Genomic DNA, 20,384 nt, shown 5'->3' on the forward strand with positions numbered 1-20,384 from the left:
TTCTGTCCTCATCACAGTGTGTGCTTTGACTATTCTGTAAGAAAAAGCATATAAGGTAACCTCAAGAAAGAAAGGTCTTTGAAAGGTCTTTGACCTTTCTCAGGAAAGAAAGGTCGGTGTTGTTCCCCCAGTACTTGGCACATAGTGGCTGCTCAATTAAAATCTGTTAACTAAATGAATGAGAATTCTAATGCTCCATAATAACTCCTTTATAACAGGGAGGTTTTGGACTTATTTCTAATTTGATTCAAATGCTTCTCCTCAAGCCTGAAATAAATGTTCCCTTTTGACTTAAAAAAAAAAAAAAAATCAAGTCCTTGCTCCCTTTTAAGCCATTTTCTAAAAGTTCTATTTCAGGAGATCTGCCACACCCATCATATTTTACTAGAACAATGTGTCCTCAGGTATCTTTTAAGCCAGGTGCCCTGAGGAGAGATTCTAGGACGGTCTGGGAAAGCAGAGGCTCTCTGGTTGCTTTTCTCCTTTTTTCCAGTTGATCTGTGGGGTTCCATGCTCTGTTATGTAGTTCTGAAAGATTTGTTCTCCTTTCACCTTTCCAGAGTGTCCTGGAAATTTTTCTTTCTCTCAAACTCTCCCCCACCCTCTTCACTCTTTCAAAGGGTGTTAGTTTTGGGAAAGTCGTCCTTAATTATTTACCACACAATCCTCTGGCAGACTACAAGAATCCAGGGCAAAGCAAGAGAGAAAGGCCACAAGAAAACTGAAAGCCCAGGCTAACGATTTCCCATAACAAGAATTTTTGTTGTCCTAAGGCGGTGTTTTATTTAGGTTGTAGTTCTTTAGAAAAGACATGAAGTTATGTCTTCCTTGTGCTTGCTTGGAATGTTGAGGCTAATGTAATATTTTCTTTGGTGAAACAGCAGTAAGTCCAAGGTAGTAAAACAATGCTGACGGGAAGGGGAAACCAAAGCTCCTCGAGGGAGAAGTTAACTTGGAGCAGGTAATCCTTACGGCCCATTCCATACGTGACCTTTATATTATCTAATGACATAATTTTACTTCCTAGCCTGATGCCACAGTTTAAAATTGTACCTCGTTCCCTCCCCTGCTTAGTTTTTCTCCAGAGCCCTTATCTCCTACTCATACACTGTATAATTCACTTAAAAATTATGTATTTATATGACAGCCCCTCTAGAATTTGAGCTCCTGAAGGGTAGGAATTTTTGTCTGTTTTGTTTATTACTCATCCAGGGCCTAGAATTGTCCTGGTGCAGGGTAGATGCACAATAAATATGTTGAATTAAAGCATTATTAATCCTAATCAAAGCAATATTAATAAGTAATAACTATGATCAGGTTTATCCTACATGTACTTAATTTATAGACAACTGGTTGGACATTTAAAATTATTTTTTAGAAATCTGACAAAATATGACAATAGGATCTCTACAAAAGCTTTGATGGTCAAAAACTGCGTGAAACCCATTTTCATCAGCATGGTATGCTCTTCTAAACTTGTGCATGGAAGGATACACTTGGCCTGGTGAGAATGGAAAATCTTGAGGTTTCCTGATGCAGGTAGACTTACTTGAATCCCTAAAGCTAAAGGTATACTTTGGCTCAGTGTATTCATAACTGTTGCTGGCAACAAGTTCAGGTGTTGCTTACACCCCCATGAAACTCAGACTCATTAATTTTATATTCCCGTTTCTGGACAAAGCATTATCATCCAATTCCACAGTTCTTTACAGGATCAGGTAGTTTATGGGAACACAAAATATAGAAGATGAATAGAGGAGAATATTAATTATTTGGGAGCTTCTATATTTGAGATTATTATAATCACTGGAGATGCTTCCCAGCAGTGACATGTCAGTGTGTTCTGAGTACTACAGTGGCCGCGCCAGCTCTTCCTTTACCCCCAAGACTTCTACTTCCGGGCCAATCTAGTGCAAGTGAAACCGGGTTAGTCTGTGTGGCAGACAAGTACACTTTTGGCTGAGATTCAGGTACCCTTCCTCTCTCACCCATTGTGGCCTCTCTCAACAACTGGCCTAAACAACTGATAAAAACTAGACTCATCTAGAAACAGGAGGAACAGCTGGCCTCGCTGAGCTTGGATTAATATAATGAGTAGATAAGTCTCTACAGGACTGCATCAGTGACATTTGACATTTCTAAACAGAAAAGCTTGGGCAGGTGTGTAAACATATACAAATCATATAATATGTATCCCCTGTGTCACTCAATTATTTCGTCTATCTCATGTGGCCCTTAGGAAAGATCTTTACATAAACTATTGGTCTGGTGGTGCATGAAGATTCATGAACTCCAAGTTCTAAACCCACATGTTCTTTTAATAGCTTGGATAATTTATTAAAAACAGCTTTATTGAGATATAATTCAAACACCATACAATTCACACAAAGCACACAATTCAGTGGTTTTTAGCACCTTTTCCTGTTCAAAGTTATGCAACCATTACTAATCAATTTTAGACCATTTTTGTTACCTCCAAAAGACGCCTTGTACCCTTTAGCAGTGACTCCCTATTCCTGCTCATTGCCTCTCCCATCCCCTCCAGCCATATGCAACCACTAATCTACTTTCTGTCTCTATAGGTTTGCCTATTGTGGATATGTTATATAAATGGAATCATACAATATATAGTCTTTCAGTTAGCATAATCTTTTCGATGTTCATCCATGCCATAGTACATATCAGTACTTTATTCCTTTTTATTGCTGAATAATATTCCATCGTTCCATTCTATATCACATTTTATCTATCCATTCATCAGTCAATGGATGCTTGGGTTATCTTCACTTTTTGGCTATTATGAGTAATGCTTCAGTGAACATTTGTGCACAAGTTCTTACAGGGACCTAGATTTTCAATTCTCTTGGATAATACCTAGGAGTGGAATTATATGGGTTATACGGCTGGGTTATATGGTAACTCTGTGTTCAGCTTTTTGAGGAACTACCAACTTATCTTCCACAGCAACTCACCCATTTTACATTCCCACCAGCAATATATGCTGGTTCTAATTTCTCCACCTCCTCTCCAACAATTGTTATTTTCTTTCTTTTTGATTATAGCTATTTTGGTTGGTGTGAAGCGGTATCTTGTGTTTTTGATATTCATTTCCCTAATGACTAAGTGATAGTAAGAACCTCTTCTTTAGAGAAATGTCTAAAATCCCTTGCCCATTTTTAAATGGGTTATTTGTCTTTTGGTTGTTGAGTTTTTCCTCTTTTGCATTAAGAATGTGGGATGGTTGGAAGGAGAGCCTCAGATCTTTCACATGCTCTTGCCTAGGGTAGAGCTTCTGCAACACTGGTGGTGGATGAGATGCCTGTGGCCTGCTTTCCCAGGTATATACCATAGCCCTGTGCTGGGATCTAGGCTGAGAGGGAGTCCTGTGTTCTCGGCTGTACCTGCCCTCAGAGTGGAGCACCATCACATCCAGGTGGAGTTGGCAGGGAAGTGAGTTGTGGTTCAAAGTCCAAACTCTTGCTGTTCTTGTGGAAATTTAGTGGATTGTCTTGAGCAAATTTTTCTTCATTTGTTGTATTTCCTCAGGACAATTTCTAGAGACTAAATAGTTGTGTACCTACAATTTTCAACAGTAATTTTAAAGTTATTTAAATTTTTATTAAATATTATTAAATATTTAAATAATTATTAAGTTAATTTAAAGTTATTTAAATTTCAACAATTTAAAGTATTGTTGTTTTGCTAAGGGGTGGGTTCACAGAGCTCCTCACACCACCATTCTGGAAGTTGAGTCCCATTTGGATAATTTTTATTGAAGATTTTGCATCTTGTATACTTGGTGGTGAAATAGTTTATGCTGATACAGTAGATATAGAATTACTAAGGACAGTTTTTTACAAAAGTATTTGCAAATTTACAAACAGTGGATTAAGAAAACCAGTTGAAGTTGAGAATTGGTTGACTTTCAACTTCATATCCACTAAATTTCTAGAATGCCCCCCCGCATTTGGTTTGACGAACCACTGTTAATTTACTGTTATTAAATAGTTGTATAGAAATCTTTGGGTAATGAGGGTGACAGTACATTTCATATGTTTGTTGTTGCTCTAGTAATCTATGTGCAAAACCATCACAGCCACTGAAACAGTCATCAGAATGATGCCTGTTTTAAAAAGCATAGGAATAATTTAGACGTGAAAATCAAATTATTCAAACCTCATTAGTTTTATGCACTAATCTAAAAAATTCACAAGCAAAACTGATCATGTATTTCTTAACTTTTGTTTAATTCAAAAGAACTACAGGGCTACAAAGTCTTGTAGAAAAACAATTTTCCCAACTTCCCTGGTGCATTTATTTGTAGTTTTAAGGCTAAGATTTACATTTAACAATTCTTCAAATTCTTTATTTGATCAAGGGCTGGGTTCATATGTTCATTGCCAACCAGTTGAATGTCATTTTAGTTGAAACAGATCTAGAATCTCTGCTCTTATCTAAACCCTTCTTTATTATACCACATCCCCACCCGCATGTCAAAGTTATCTATATGTACCTTTCTCCTTGGGTTTAGAAGTCTAGTTACTTATAAATGAACACAATCATCTTTAAGAAAATACATCCTGTGTAATAATCATGAAAAAATGTTAAAATGTATTCCTTGTTGGAAACTCTTCACTTTTTGGTCAGTTGACTTGTGTGTATTATTGCCTCAAGTAGCTTATGGGCCAAAAAGTACTGTATAAGAGCATGAAACAAGATAAAGATGAATATTTAAGAATGAAATCAAGCACCTCCCAATGACATGTCTCTGAATAGTTATTACTGAACTACACAAAGATAAATAATGAAAGTAATTAACAAAGTAATTTTCTCTTCTTTTGGCTGGGAAAGTTTTAATAATAAAGTTTGGCTTCTGTTGAGTGAAACATCTTAGTTTCTAACATAGTTAAAGGCAAATGGAAAAGCCCATTCAATTCTTAAAATTTTTAACGCAGTTAAATAATAAGCTGATACACTGCATTATGGCTTGGTATTATTTTTTCCTTATAAAGACGGGAATTCTATCCTTCTAAAGCTACTTTACAGTTCAAGCAGATATTTGGAAGATGGAAGATGCTTACCTCCCAGTTGGGTGTATCTCCTTGCGGCTTAGGTGAGCACCAGTGCTTTGGCTTCTCCCCAACTGCTGCGAGCTTCCCACTGCACTGGGCACCTCGAGGCTCCAAGAGTTAGGTGTTCGGCCCCGCCCTCTGCACTATTGCTAAAACTCCAATTCTGCCAGACTGATTCCGGTGATTAATTATTGACAAAAGGAAAACACTCCCAGGCAAACTTGTGTCCAACTGCACTGCTCCCAACGACTCCTTCCAGAAGAGAATGCCGGCTGCACCACTCCCCTCCCCCCTTGCTCTATGGTCCCAACTTCCCACACGCTGCCACTCTCAGTCCTGGGCGACCAGGCTCGTCCTCGGAGGAATGCAGCCCAGCGACTTCTACATTTTTAAATTTGGTTTCCTGTAGCTCGTTAGCACTTCTCCGGGGGAGAGCCTCTCAGGAGGGGGTGCTTTCCGGATGCAGGGGAAGCCGGGGCTCTGAGAGCAACGGAGCAGGCTAAGGCGTCGCTGTCACCTCCGGCTGCTGCAGTAAAACCCCGAGTCGCGGCGGGGATGGGCAGGAGGGGGTGGGGAGGCGCCCTCCCCCTCGCTCGGATCGGAGCCCCGACACTACCGGAGGGGCACGTACTTCGGTGGTAGTGGTGGGAGCGGGCAGATAAACAGGAGGCGAAGGTGGGAGCTTTGGGGCTTTAGCCTAAGCCAACGTCAACCCGCCCAGGGAAAGCCTGCGCCCAGCATCCATCGATCTGCAGACTTCGGCAAGGGGGTGAAGCCGGGCGGATGCTGAGGACTGCGGTCTGAAACTCAGCGGCAGGCTGCGAAGTGAGCCCAGGGCTCCGGGCCGGGGCGGCAGTCGGCCCAGCAGGCATCCCACTGCATTCGTCTGTCAAAAACGGAAGAAAACAAACCCTTTTAGCTTTGGCAGTTAATTTTGGTGCCTTTGAACGTGCAAAACGCCTCTCCCCTCCCCACTCCCTCCATCCAGCACCTTCCCTCCTCCCCGTTGGCTGGGCGGTTAATCGTTGAAAGGCTGGACCCCCTCGGGGAAGCAGATGGAAGGGTCGTGCCCAGCGAACTTGTGTGTGCTCACTCACAAGTGAAGAGAATTTAGTCCCGGACTGCGGCAGGAAGGCAAATTGGGGAGAGAGGGCTGGGAGGTTCGTTGCCTACACTCGCGGCGCAGGCTGCCGCGGCTCCCGGACCGGCGACCCCAGCCCTCGCGCTCGGCGCTCAATTATCTTCCCGGGGAGGCGCGGGACGGCGAAGAGCATCTTCCCTGAAAACCAGCATCCAGAACACCATCGATTCCTTTTCTACCAAGGACATAGTGCTTAGATTGAACGCCGCGGCTGCTTGCTGAGAACGCAGAGGACCTTGAGGCTCCTAGCCCCGATATCTCTGTAGCCGAGACTCTGCCCAAGACCTAGTGGGGTCCGGGGCGAAAGAGTCTTTTGATTAATGAGCATTCGGGCAACATCTGCCCGTCAGCCCCCATCGCCTAAGGAGGACACGTTGCACACGCTCGGCCTCATTGTGTTGAAGCGCGAATTTTAGCTGCGGGCAGGTTTCCGCTCACTTCACAACGCGCTTCCAGCAGGTTCCAACCTGCCGGTGCAATGAAGAGAGAGACTCACATAACTGGGTGGGGGTTACTGCAAGCCGGAGGGAGGTGTCCCCAAAGGAAGCCGAAAGTGGTTGGGGCCAGGGAAGGGAACCAATGGAAACTGAGCACCTTGGAGCATCTGTGTTGGCCGTTTTACGTCGTTATCTTTTCTGTGTCTTGTATCTAAATAGTAGCAACCTCTGCTAATATTTTTTATTTACCACTTTATGTTGTTCACATTCCTTATCTTCTGGCTTCTCCTGACAAACCTTGTCATGTTGGCAGCACAAGTATGACCACCCCCATTGGGAGATGAGGAAATAGAAACCCTGAGGAGTGACTTGTTCAGGTCGCCAAGCCCCTATTGCGGTGGTGTCAATACGATTTACACTGGTTTTTAGGTCTCATTATTCATTATCTAGTTTTCTTATCAGATTGTGACATGCCTCCCCCCATACTCCCCGTGATTGTACATTTGTGGGAGTATAGAAACAGGTCTCTTCCTGCCCAAAGTTTGTGAAATGTCTATGACACCTTGCAATTATTTGAACTGTAGGTGGGGAAAAACTGCTATAGCTTGCAGAAGCATGTAGCCCATTAAAAATAATCTTAAATGACATGTGTAATATAACCACACACAGATACACCTTTATGTATATCTTTGCACCCCCAAATGGAGAATATGTGTTTTTTAAAAAAATAAATTTATTTATTTATTTATTTATTTTTGGCTGTGTTGGGTCTTCGTTTCTGTGCGAGGGTTTTCTCTAGTTGTGGCAAGCAGGGGCCACTCTTCATCGCTGTGCGCGGGCCTCTCACTGTTGCGGCCTCTCTTGTTGCGGAGCACAGGCTACAGATGCGCAGGCTCAGTAGTTGTGGCTCACGGGCCCAGTTGCTCCGCAGCATGTGGGATCTTCCCAGACCGGGGCTCGAACCCATATCCCCTGCATTGGCAGGCAGATTCTCAACCACTGTGCCACCAGGGAAGCCCCGGTGTTTGTTTTTTTTTAATTTTTATTTTTTATTACAAACAGAACATTCTCAAGACTTAACTAGATCACAAAATAAAGATGGACACTTTTTTTTATTAGATGGACACATTTTAAGTGACAGAAATCATACACAGCTCATTTCCCCCTGATTGGCATAGCACAATTGGAAATTTAAGAATATTTTAAACGTAGGTTAAAGGGAAGCACAAATGGGAAACTACATTAGAAACAGAAGAAAAACAAAAATCCTACATAAAATCAGGAGAGTATAGAAAAGCCATACAACGTTCAATATATTTATTGCAAAACAAGGTACAAACCAAGAAGCTTAGAAGAAATTACAAAAAATTGTGTTAACTCATGTTAAAAATAAAAGCAGAGGGCTTCCCTGGTGGCGCAGTGGTTGAGAGTCCGCCTGCCGATGCAGGGGACACGGGTTCATGCCCTGGTCCGGGAAGATCCCACATGCCGTGGAGCGGCTGGGCCCATGAGCCATGGCCGCTGAGCCTGCACGTCCGGAGCCTGTGCTCCGCAACGGGAGAGGCCACAATAGTGAGAGGTCCGTGTACTGCAAAATAAATAAATAAATAAATAAAAGCAGAAATTAATGAAATAGAAAAATAAAAAAACAAGTAGAATTGATCAATGAAATAAAAAACTTATTTATTGAAAAGATCAAGAAAAAATCAAGAAACAAAGGTACAAGCAACATTAGAAAAGAAAAGTGGTATATAACCACAGATGAGTTGGATATTAAAAACAAAGCAAAGAAAAGATAATATTTTTTTTCCTACAGAGAGGATCTTCCCTTTGTGCTGATAACTAGAAATAGTGAGATAACAAATGGTTAAGACATACCACAGCTTACAGAAAAGGGAACAAGATTTGAAGAAGCAGGCAAAATTGTTTAGAATGTAAGAATGTTAAGAATATAAAGTAATTCTAATTGTATCAACTGAACATTTGGAACCAGGTGTTTCATCATCATTATCATAAAGCAGCTGTTGAATAACTAAAGGACACATGCTTGCTGGAGTAGAAAATTTTATAAAGTAATCAAAGTTAAAAGTAATAAAAGACTATATGCTCTCAAGGTAACCTGGGAGGTTTGAGGACAGATATTACAGGGAAAAGAATAAGATCACTTTGTAAAAGCTGTATTCATGACCCAGAAAGTTTGTTTCGAATATCTCTGGAGTTCAGAACACCAGGAAGGAGAAAGGACATGATAATCCACTGAAAATGACCAGCCTGAAAATGGTCTTACCTCCAGGGGACCAAAATTAATAGCCTGAAATGTGAGTTTTCTCAAGCTCCAAACCTGCCCAGGGTGGCGTGGTAGAAAGAGTATGTACTTTGGGGCAAAGTCTGGTTCTACTAACGTCTTTTCTACTAAGAAACTGTAGTCTGAGACAACTTGTCTAGTATTTCTATACCTTAGTTTTCTCATCTATGAAGTGGAAATAATATTGCCTCCATGGGGTTCTTCTGAAAAATTAAAAGAGCCATTGTTTACAAAGTAATTGTATAGTTCTCTATCTCCCCCACTCCCTACTCCTCCCCTCCCTCCCCCAATTCTTCCTTCTCTAAACACCATCTTTCAGGATCTCCTCTTCTGTCCATTGACATCTCTCCTACTTTGTCAGTAAGACTCTACCTTCCTTCCCTTCCTTTCAGTGACCCAGCTACCTCCTCCATGACTTTTTAGCAATTAGGAATCCAAACATCGTGACTGAGTACCTTTGGAATGCTTGGAGAGACACCCCTGAACCTAAAAATACTCAGCCCCTCTCTTATAAAGTGAATGGCAAAAGCAGGATTGCCCTTCCTCCCTCCCTCCCCCCTCCCTCCCTCCCTCCCTCCCTTCCTTCCTTCCTTCTTTCCTAATTCATATATTTTTTGAGTTCCTATGTGTCTGTGTTCTAGCAGCATGAGTGTCATTGCTCCAAATCACTGATTATAATTTAACAGAGATGCAGTGCTTAGGCTGAAGTCTTTAATGGAAAGACCCTAACATTTAACCATTCTTACTTTTAATATTAGAATAAAGATCATAATAGTAATGAGAGTCAGTAGTTTATTCTAAAAATTGGAAAAGCAATATTTCGTTAAGGGACTAATTGTCTGTTCCATTAATCATTAACAAACATATGAGATGTATCATAATAGGCACAAGTCTTGACCTTAAAAGCTGTTCTTAGCAATAAAGAGACCCCAAGAGAACAACACAGAAATTCCCAGAGCAGCAGTAAGACCAGTTTGACAAAGATTTTCCGAAGAATTTATTCTAAAGCAGCCTCAAATGCTGCCTTTTCATACAATGTCCAAAGTGTATCTACATCTATTTGGACAAGACAGAGAAGACAATGGAATATCAGAGGAATCAAGAGAAAAGAATAAGGCTCCAACTAACTATATCAACAATATCTCCCTTTATGTATTAACGCTTATTCTCTTCTATTGATCTTATTATCAGGAGGGGGAAAAGAAAGAAAAGCAGTAACAGATGTGAGTATTTAAAAGCAAGAACAGAAATTTGAAGCAAATTTTATTTACTTCTTTCTGGTTTGCTTTCACTAAGTGCAGATTAACCTTCCTTATTTTTTTTAAACCTTGTTAGATTAGCACTACTTATTTTTATGATGGCGTGACAAAAAAAGTGTTGCCTTTCATTTCAGTAAACAATGTTGCCCTCCATCAGCCACTGGAGCTGCCCCACTGATGCGCCCTGAGGGGAATTCAGGATGGAGAAAAACAGGATACCGGCTCTAGATAATTAAGATGCATATTAAAGAAATAATTTCAGTGAGCCCAGACTCCTGCATCTTCCTGTACATAGAAAAGCACTAGAATCATTAACTTGAGAAATCTGGGGGGCGGGGGGTTTGTCCTTTTTTTTTTTTTTTTTTTTGATTAGCAGTAACTTTTGATGTTCTACTACTCCTATATATCCTGGCTCCTCACTTACCTCTTTGGAACATTTCTTCAGAGCTATCTGAGAGGTTGTCTGCCCAGGCTGTAGTCCTCAGTACAGTCACTAGATAAAACATAACTTGCAAATTTTAGGTTGTGTGTTTCTTGTTTTTTTTTTTCCTGTCGACAGTGGCATAAAATGTTATTATTCTCCCAGAGTACAACTCTTCATAACACTCAATAGATTTGTAAAGATATTTGAAAAGATTGTCATATGTTAATGAAACTTACATATTTTAGTCTTCGCTGAGTCACCAACTAGCGGTATACCTTTGGCTAAGTCCCTTTAGTAATTTTATATTTATTTATTTATTTATTTCAGAAAAAGTGGATAATTCTGTTTTCCTGTAAAATGGAAAACATTTTTTCCCCCTCCTGGCTATGTTGTTATAAAGATGCACCAGATATCCTTCATTATCCTATCAATTCTTTTGTTTCAGTTTCCCTCTATCAACATAGAATTTTATTTTCTTTTATTTTCTTCATTAATTAGGCCTGTTAGTTTAGAAACAAACAAACAAACAAAATAGGAAAGTTGTATGGCTGGGGTCTTTGAGCTCTCTGCCAAACTTCAAAAGAAGAATAATGATGATAATGACTATCATTTATTGAACTACAACCACCAAGGTTTTCCATAATCATCTCTTTTTCTTGCTACAAGTTTGCAAGGTAGGAGCTTTTATTTTATTTTTATAGACAGTAAACCAAGAATCAGGGAGGTGGTAACGTTTTTTAGGTGACACTTAACCTGCTGTATTGTGCAGTTTAAGAGAACAGATGTTGGAGCCAAACCTCCCATATTTAAATCCCAACGTGACCACTTTCGTGAATGAGGAGAGCTAACTTAAATCTCTCTAAAGCCTCAGTTTCCTCATCTGCCATAAAGGATAATAACCATGTTGAATTATTTATGTTAATATGCAAAAAGCATGTAGAAGAGAAAATGTCACATAAGTGTTCACTACTATTGTCTGGAGAGTTCAATGAGATTATAATTCATGTAAATCAGTTCAGTGTCTGGCCCTTAGACAATGCTAAATATGACGATTTCACTTTAAAAATATTTTATTTTTATAACGTATATAGTTTTAAACTAGTCTGTCAGGAATATGATTAGTCCCTCCCTCCTTCCCTTCACCCCTCCCTTCCCCCACGATTCTTCCTCCCTATCTTCTCCTTCTCCCTTTTTGTGCCCATAACTATGACTCACTCAACTGTATTGTCTATGAGCTATTTTTCTTTTTTTTCAGAGATACCCTTGTTTACCCTAATGTTTCAGACCAACATAAAACATACTTTAATTCAGTATCACATATTCAGGAACAGAACTCTTTACTTCCCCCATCTTTTTAAAAGACTTTTGCTAAAACAGTAGTTGATAAAAAAATAAGAATGTTCAGGTTTAGAAAGTAGAAATTAGCTTAAAGATGAAAACTTCCTATTTTTGAGAAAGATTGATGGATTAAATATAATAACGAGAACTCTCAATATCTGAGATACGGATTGGTCTAAAATGGCTGTATTAGCCGGGGTTCTCCAAGAAACAGAACCAATTATCTATCTATCTGTCTATCTATCTATCTATCTACATATCTATTGAGATATTTATTATAAGAAATTGGCTCACTTATGACTGTGGATGCTGAGGAGTCCCCATATCTAAGGTTGGCAAGCTGGAGACCCAGGAGAGCTGATGGTGTAAATTCCTGTCCAAAAGCTGGCAGCCTTGAGACTCCAAAAGAGTTGAATTTCAGTTCAAGTCTGAAGGCAGGAAAAGATCAACCTGCAGCTCAAGCAGTCAGGTAGGAGGAGTTTTACCTCTTACTCAGACTTTTTGTTCTATTGGGTCTTCAACTGATTGGATGAGCCTTCAAAAGAATCCACTATAGGGAGGGCAATCTGCTTTACTCAGTCTATAGATTCTAAGGTTAATCTCACCCTGAAACACCCTCACTCAAAGACACACTCATAATAATGTTTGAACAAATTTCTGGGCATCCCACGGCGAAGCCAAGTTGATTCATAAAATTGATTGTCACAGTGGCCAAAAATTTTGATTGATCCAACCATTTTCCTTTGGATTTTGACATGTGACTGCATCTCTCCCAGAACAAACTTACTTCACCCTTCCTTTGCTAAGGGATTTATTGCTTCTTTTAAGCCTTTTGATTTGACTTCTTTTCTTATCCTTAATCAGTTTGAGTAAGACTCTTCAGCTACAATGAATAGCTATGTAATGAGAAAGGGAGGACTCCGGCCTCATCACTGCCTGCCCCCACTGAGTGAGTTGTCCCCCATCTTCAACAAAACCTCTTTCTCTGACTCAAATTCATAGCTGCTGTAATGTTGTGACATTTTTCTGTGGAGAATTTTGCATTCATTGTGAAGGTATTTTTAATTACTGTGAAATTAAATTTTGGGGCCAGGATTGTATTAGGGATAAAAAGAACAAATCCAGAGTGAAAATAAGGCAACAAGAAAATGCAGATGTCAAGAGTAAACAACAGGAAAAGAAGCTCATGGGAACACAATGGCAACTGGAAATGAATCCGTGGTCCTTTTTGGGTCATCTGTCCCAGTCTCTAATATCTAATCTAGTGACCTGTATTTGAAATTTGTATGACAGCTTTATGCGAGGCATCAGGAGAATTTGGTTAAGCATCTCACAAATCATGTATTAATCAACCAAGAAATTCTTCCCAGCAGGACTAGACTTTTAAATATCAGGCAGATACAGCATGCCATTACCTGTGTAAATTAAAACAGAATCTCACCATAACTAGCCACTAAAACTTCATATTGACCACTTCATCTTTTTATTTTTTAAATGGCTGTCATTTTCTTCTACCTATTATTTTTTTAAAAACAGCATTATTGAGATATAATTCACGTACATTTAATTCACTCATTTATAAGATGCAATTCAGTGGTTTTTAGGGTGTCCACAGAGTTGTGCAACCATCATCACTACCTAATTCCAGAATATTTTCATGACCTCAAGAAGAAATTTCATATTTATTAGCAGTCATGTCCCATTTTCTCACCCGCACCTCCAGCCCTAGGCAACTACTACTCAACTTTCTGTCTCTATAGGTTTGCCTATTCTGGACATTTCATATAAGTGGAATCATACAATATGTGGTCTTTTGTGAATGGTTACATTTATTTGGCATAACATTTTTAAGGTTCACTTATGTTGTAGCATTGTTACTGAGTCTAAGCTGATATTGCTCGCGGCACGACAGGCTAATAATTGAGAGAGGAGGTGCTGGGGCAAGGAATAACGGTTTTATTCGGAAAGCCAGCTAACCAAGAAGATGGTAGCCTCGTGCCCCAAAGAACCATATTGGCTGAGTTAGAATTCAGGCTCCTTTTATACTAAAAGGGGAGGGAGTAAAGTCAAACACTTCCTGGTTCCCATCAGCCTCCAAAGGGGATGTGTTCATTTCTTCCTCCCTGCAGTCATTCACAACTGGACCTGGTCAGGATGTTTCCTGTGAGCTAAACAAAGGTATTTTAGCTTAATGCTCATTACAGAGGGAGCAGGGTTCCCAGCAATGGACCATTATGTATAATTTAAGCTTATAGGCAACATCCCTTTAGTGATTAACTTGTAATAGAATACAAAAGGTTCTTCCCTATTATAGCATGTATCAGTTATCCATTCATTTTTATTGCTGAATAATATTCTATTGTGTGACTATACCACATTTTATCTATTCATCATTTGATGGGCATTTGAGTTGTTTCTACTTTTGGGGTATTGTGAAGGTTTTTGTATACATTTTTTGGTGGATGTATGTTTTTATTTCTCTTTTGTATAAACCTAGGAGTGGAATGACTGGGTCATAACTCTGTTTAACTAACTTTTTGAAGTACTGCAAAACTATTTTCTAAGGTGGGTGCACAATTTTACATTCCCACCAGTAATGTATGAGTGTTCCAATTTTTTTCACATCCTGGCCAACACTTGTTATTGTTTGTCTTTGTGATTTTAGCCATTGTGGTGGGTGTGAAGTGGCATCTCATTGTGGTTTTGATTTGCATTTCCTTAATGAATCATGATACTAAGCAGTTTTTCATAAATTAATGTCATTATTTGACATCTTTAGACAAATGTATATTCAATTTTTTCCGCATCTGTTAAGTTTGGTTATTTAATTGTAACTTTTTATTGTTGAGTTGGATATAAGTCCTTTGTCTGTACATAATTTGAAAACATTTTCTCCCATTCAGTAGGTTGTCTTTTCACTTTCTTTTTTCTTACTTATTTTATTTTTTTAACATCTTTATTGGAGTGTAATTGCTTTACAATGTTGTGTTAGTTTCTGCTGTATAACAAAGTGAATCAGCTACATGTATACATATCTCCCCATATCCCCTCCCTCTTGTGTCTTCCTCCTACCCTCCCTATCCCACCCCTCTAGGTGGTCACAAAGCACCTTCAGTTTCTTAATGCTGTTCTTTGAAGCATAAAAGTTTTTAAATAATTTGATGAAGTCTAATTTATCTTTTTTTCTTTGATCTCTTGTTCTTTTGGTGTTGTATGTAAGAAACCATTGCTCACCCAAGGTCATGAATATTTACTCTTATGTTTTCTTCTGGGATTTTTAGAATTTTAGATTTTACATTTAGGTGTATGATCCATTTTGAATTAATTTTTGTGCGTGGTGTGAAGTAGGTATCCAAATTCATTCTTTTGCATGTGGATATCAAGTTGTCCCAGCACCGTTTGTTGAAAAGACTGTCTTTTCTCCATTGAATTGTCTTAGCACCCTTGCCAAAATCAACTGACCATTTGTATGGACTGAATGTTTGTGTCCCCCAACATTCATACTGTGAAATCTAATCCCCAGTGTGATGGTATTTTGAATTAGGGACTTTGGGAGGTGATTAGGGCAAGAGGTAGTTCCCTCATGAATGGGATTAGTGCCCTTATAAAAAGAGACCAGAGAGCTAGATAGCTGTTTTTTCACTCTGTGAGAACACAGTAAGAAGTCAGCAGTCTGCAATCTGGAAGAGGGCCCTTTTAAGAACTCAACCATAGTAATACTCTGATCTTGGACGTCAGCCTCCAGAACAGTGAGAAATAAATTTCTGTTGTTTATAGGCCACCTAGTTTATGATATTTTTGTTATAGCAGCCCAACCTGACAACATAAATGTAAGGGATTTTTACTGGACACTCAATTCTATTCCTTTGATCAATATATATAGCCTTATGCAATATCATAAGGATTACTGTTTTGATTACTGTAGGTTTACTGTAAAAGGTTTTAAAATTGGGAAGTATTGGTTTTCCTGTTTTGTTCTTCTTGTATTCTGGATCCCTTGCATTTTCATATGAATTTTAGAAGCAGATTATCAATTTCTGTGAAAAAGGCAGCTAAAATTTTGATAGGGATTTTATATCCCTTTCTACAGATTAAAAACTATATGTCAATTTGGGGAGTAAGCCATCTTAACAATATTAAGACTTCCTATCCATGAACATGAGCTGTCTTTCCATTTATTTAGATCTTTAATTTTTTCCAACAGTGTCTTGTAATCTTCAGTGTACACATCTTTCACTTCTTTTTATTAAACTCTTATTCTAAACACCAAATATGAATAAAGCTTAGTAATGTCCAGGAATTATGTCTTGGTTAACACAGCATCCTTCCTACCTGGCTTAGTGTCTTGCATTATGGTTGTCAGTCCCTGTGCTTATTGAAGTAAATTGAGAAACTACATTTTATACTTATAGAAAGTTCACATATTTTTCCTTTCTATTACAGCATCCCATTAAGAAAACAGAACAAGTATAACCCCATTTAATAAGAAAGTTAACTGATGGACATATTAAGGCCGAGGAGGTTAATTGGCATGGCCAAAGATACTTGGTCCATGTCAAATATAAAATTAAAGCACAATTCAACATTTTCCTCTAGTATTGTATTAATTCTGAAAGCTTTTAGACCAAGAAGCGTATTGAGAAGTTCAGGGGGAAATGGGGGATGGCACTAAGTGATTTTTTATTGAATTACATTAAAAATGTATATTGTCATATCATGCAGCTCCTTTAGGGCTAAAATAAGGTTTCACTCTGGGGTGTATTTCTTTCTTGAACTTTTTTTTTTTTTGCGGTACGCGGGCCTCTCACAGCTATGACCTCTCCCGCCGCGGAGCACAGGCTCCAGACGCGCAGGCCCAGCGGCCATGGCCCACGGGCCCAGCCACTCCGCGGCACGTGGGATCCTCCCAGACCGGGGCACGAGCCCGCGTTCCCTGCATCGGCAGACGGACTCTCAACCACTGTGCCACCAGGGAAGCCCTGCAAGTTTTTTTTTTAAGTGGCGAAATTACAATCTAAAGTTAAATGAGTTAACTAAGGCTTCAGTTTTCTTTCTGAGTAGATTTCATGTTCATATATACAGATAGTCTTGTTAGCATCCAACTAAAATTAAAAATTCAAAAACTTTCACAACACTAATTTAAAGTTTCATATTTGCATCCATGGCTTAACACACTTTAAGTTTCCTCTGACTGTTTTAAAATGTCCCTTTGGTATCTCTAGCAGGTGTTTTAGGTATGAAACACAGTCCTTTCTGATCTCAAGCCCAATCTGAGGATTGTGGGATCCTCAGCAATTGAACAAGTCATTTAGGGTTACTCTGGAAAGTTACAAAATGTTATTACAGCTATGAATGCCTATGATGGTCTCATTCACTCATTAATTTATCCAATTAATATTTATTGAGAACTTATGTCCAGCTGTGCCCACTCTGGCATACAGTGGTGAAAAACAGGCTGATTTCCTCCCTTCATGGAGTTTTATTTTTGTGACATAAATTAGTTGAGCAATTTTGACTCCCTTCCAAGCCTGTTTTAGATACCATAGTTTTGAAGGATTTATTTTAAACAATAATCCTATCATTGAAGAATAGGTCAGGAAGCCAGATAAAATTGTGCTGAACAAGAAGTCTTGAAGATCTCTGTCTTCACCTTTTTTTTTCTCCACATTTTTTCCCCAAATTTTATTTTGAAAAATTTGAAATCAGCAGACAAGTTGCAAGATTCATATAATTAATACTCATAAGCCCTTCAATTCACCAATTGTTGACATATCTTCACCTTTTTAAAAAAAATTAATTTATTTTTGGCTGCGTCGGATCTTCGTTGCTGTGCGTGGGCTTTCTCTAGTTGTGGCGAGTAGGCACTCCTCTTCGTTGTGGTGCAGGGCCTTCTCATTACAGTGGCTTCTCTTGTTGCAGAGCATGGGCTCTAGGTACTTGGACTTCAGCAGTTGTGGCACGTGGGCTCAGTAGTTGTGCTGCATGGGCTTAATCGCTCCACAGCCTGTGGGATCTTCCCGGACCAGGGTTCGAACCTGTGTGCCCTGCATTGGCAGGCGGATTCTTAACCACTGCGCCACCAGGGAAGTTCATGTCTTCACCTTTTTGACGACTGTCATACTTACATCTCCTAAGAGCATTGTAGGCAAGAATCTTACAACATAGGCTGATGAGAAGTTAAATCAAACGGTTTCTAAGACCCCTTTCAGCCTAGGATTTGGTGAATTGGTGATAAACCAGGAAGAGGGATCTCTCCAAAATGACCCCAGAAAAACACGGAAACCCTCTAGAATGTGCCACTTAATTCTATGTAAATGTAGTAAGCTCTAATGAGTAGCTCTGGGTTATGTCTGTCGCACTATTGACCCTTGCTCATCCTTTATCATTTTGAGCAAAGAAAGTCTGGAGACTAACGGAAAAGCTTTTATTGATCTCTGCTGCTCACTGTGAACTGGAGCTAGAGACTTGTTAAGCTAAATGAGCTCAACTGAGACTCTGGCTGTCAACGTTTACACAGAACCTGTGCATTAGCCTCTGGGTCTGCAGGGGTTTTCTTCTGATCAGGCATAAACACTGCACATGGAAAATTTTGACCTGGGATTTCTGGTAGTTATTAAGAAAAATAAAATATGACCTTTTATTTTTTAGTGAAATATAGCAACTTTTGTTGTGTGTATTTCAGAAATAGGTATGTTTAGAATTTATTATTGTAAAGTGTTTTTCTACTTTAACATTTGGTAGCATTTCCTCATGGTTAGTAAGTAAAATTATAACCTCGTGCTTTGTTGAGTGGGCAGTGTTAATCTCACTTCAGTGTCCTTTGTGGTTGGAGATACTTAAGCAGAGGCTTGGGAGGGATTAATATTACGGGGCAGTGATTTTCTTTTTCTTTTTTTTTATAAATTTATTTATTTATTTATTTTTGGCTGCGTTGGTCTTCGTTGCTGCACACGGGCTTTCTCTGGTTGCGGTGAGCGGGGGCTACTCTTCGTTGTGGTGTGCAGGCTTCTCATTGCAGTGACTTCCCTTGTTGCGAAGCATGGGCTCTAGTCGTGTGTGCGTCAGTAGTTGTGGCACGTGAACTCAGTAGTTGCGGCTCGTGGACTCTAGAGCACAGGCTCAGTAGTTGTGGCACGTGGGCTTAGTTGCTCCGTGGCATGTGGGATTTTCCCAGGCCAGGGATCGAACCCGTGTCCCCTGCATTGTCAGGCGGATTCTCAACCACTGCGCCACCTGGGAAGTCCCCAGGGCAGTGATTTTCAAAGTGTGGTCTTTAGACCGGGAGCATTAGCCTCACGTGGGGACTTGTTAGAAATTCCCCCTGCTCCGGGTGGTTCTGATGCGTGCTAAAATTTGCGAACCCTGTAATAGGAATATGAGCCTTAGATCAGTACTTCTGAAGGAAGAAGAAGAGGAAGGAGAGTATCAGAAGCCCCTGGGTTTCTTCTTTTCTCAAACTCACAGTCTCTCTTCCTTTGCCCCTCCTTCTACTCCCATTGTTGCGCTGTGAGCTGTTACTTTGCGAATCTGACACACTCTTTGGAGGCTTTGGGGTGACTCTTTGGACCAGAGTGAAATTTTCTAGGCGATGGCCAGTCATGATGGTGTCATGTCCTGACCTTGTGACCTTTTTAGGATTTATAAAGTTCTGTTGTCTTTGCATTTACTATAGATACACTGATAGCCCCAACTGCTACTATGAGTTAGACAGAAATAGTAGATGTACGTTGTTTTACAATCTTGAACTTGCTTCTGCTTGCCGACCTTTCCTAGAAAAGTTGAAAATGTTCTACTCTTTTCTGAAATAAAGGTTTGAGTACTATTGTATAATGCCTTGCCCTTTGGGTTTCTCACCCATTGAGAAAAGACAGTGCAATGGTTGGGCTGATCACGTGGCCTTTGAATCCAGGCTGCTTGGGCACAAATGCTGGCTCTGCTACTTGCTCCATGTGTGACCTTGGGAAAGTCCTTATCCTCCTCTTGGTCAGTTTTTTCATTTGTAAATCAGGCTGGGAATAATGTCTCCCTTTTACTAAGTTTTAAGCATTTAATGCCTTAATACATGTTAACTTCCCGACACTTGATAAATACTCAATAAACATTAGCTATTACTTCTATGACTATTGTGTAATGAGAAAATTACCTACAACTGAGAAGATAACTAATTAGAGCAATAAGTGTGACTGGAAAATATATATAATCTGTCAGGATAGAGTAAAGAAGCTATAGAGTCAGACGCACACAGGTTTGATTTCTTGGTATGTGTCTTCTGGCAAGTAATTTAGTCACACCCAAGCCTGGATTTTCTTATCTCTGAATTGGAGATAATGCTTTCTGCTTTGCAGGGCAGTTGTGAGCAGAAACAAGAACATTTTGGAAGAGGCTGGTATACTCAATACAAATGGCAT

General features: G+C 39.7%; 1 protein-coding gene and 1 pseudogene across 1 annotated transcript in view; both read right to left on the minus strand.

Annotated features, from left to right (window-relative positions):
* Window positions 1-5,184, minus strand: part of SPTSSB (serine palmitoyltransferase small subunit B) — a 29,484-nt gene extending 24,300 nt beyond the window's left edge. The window contains exon 1 of the mRNA XM_007454141.1: window positions 5,082-5,184. The gene's annotated coding sequence lies outside the window, so the exon portion shown is untranslated. The remainder of the gene's footprint in view (window positions 1-5,081) is intronic.
* A 500-nt stretch (window positions 5,185-5,684) lies between these two features.
* On the minus strand, window positions 5,685-19,576 carry LOC103084217 (uncharacterized; annotated as a pseudogene).
* Between the last annotated feature and the right edge of the window lie 808 nt (window positions 19,577-20,384).

Source organism: Lipotes vexillifer, unplaced genomic scaffold, assembly GCF_000442215.2.
Source record: "Lipotes vexillifer unplaced genomic scaffold, Lipotes_vexillifer_v1.1 scaffold641, whole genome shotgun sequence".
Taxonomy (NCBI): Eukaryota; Metazoa; Chordata; class Mammalia; order Artiodactyla; family Lipotidae; genus Lipotes; species Lipotes vexillifer.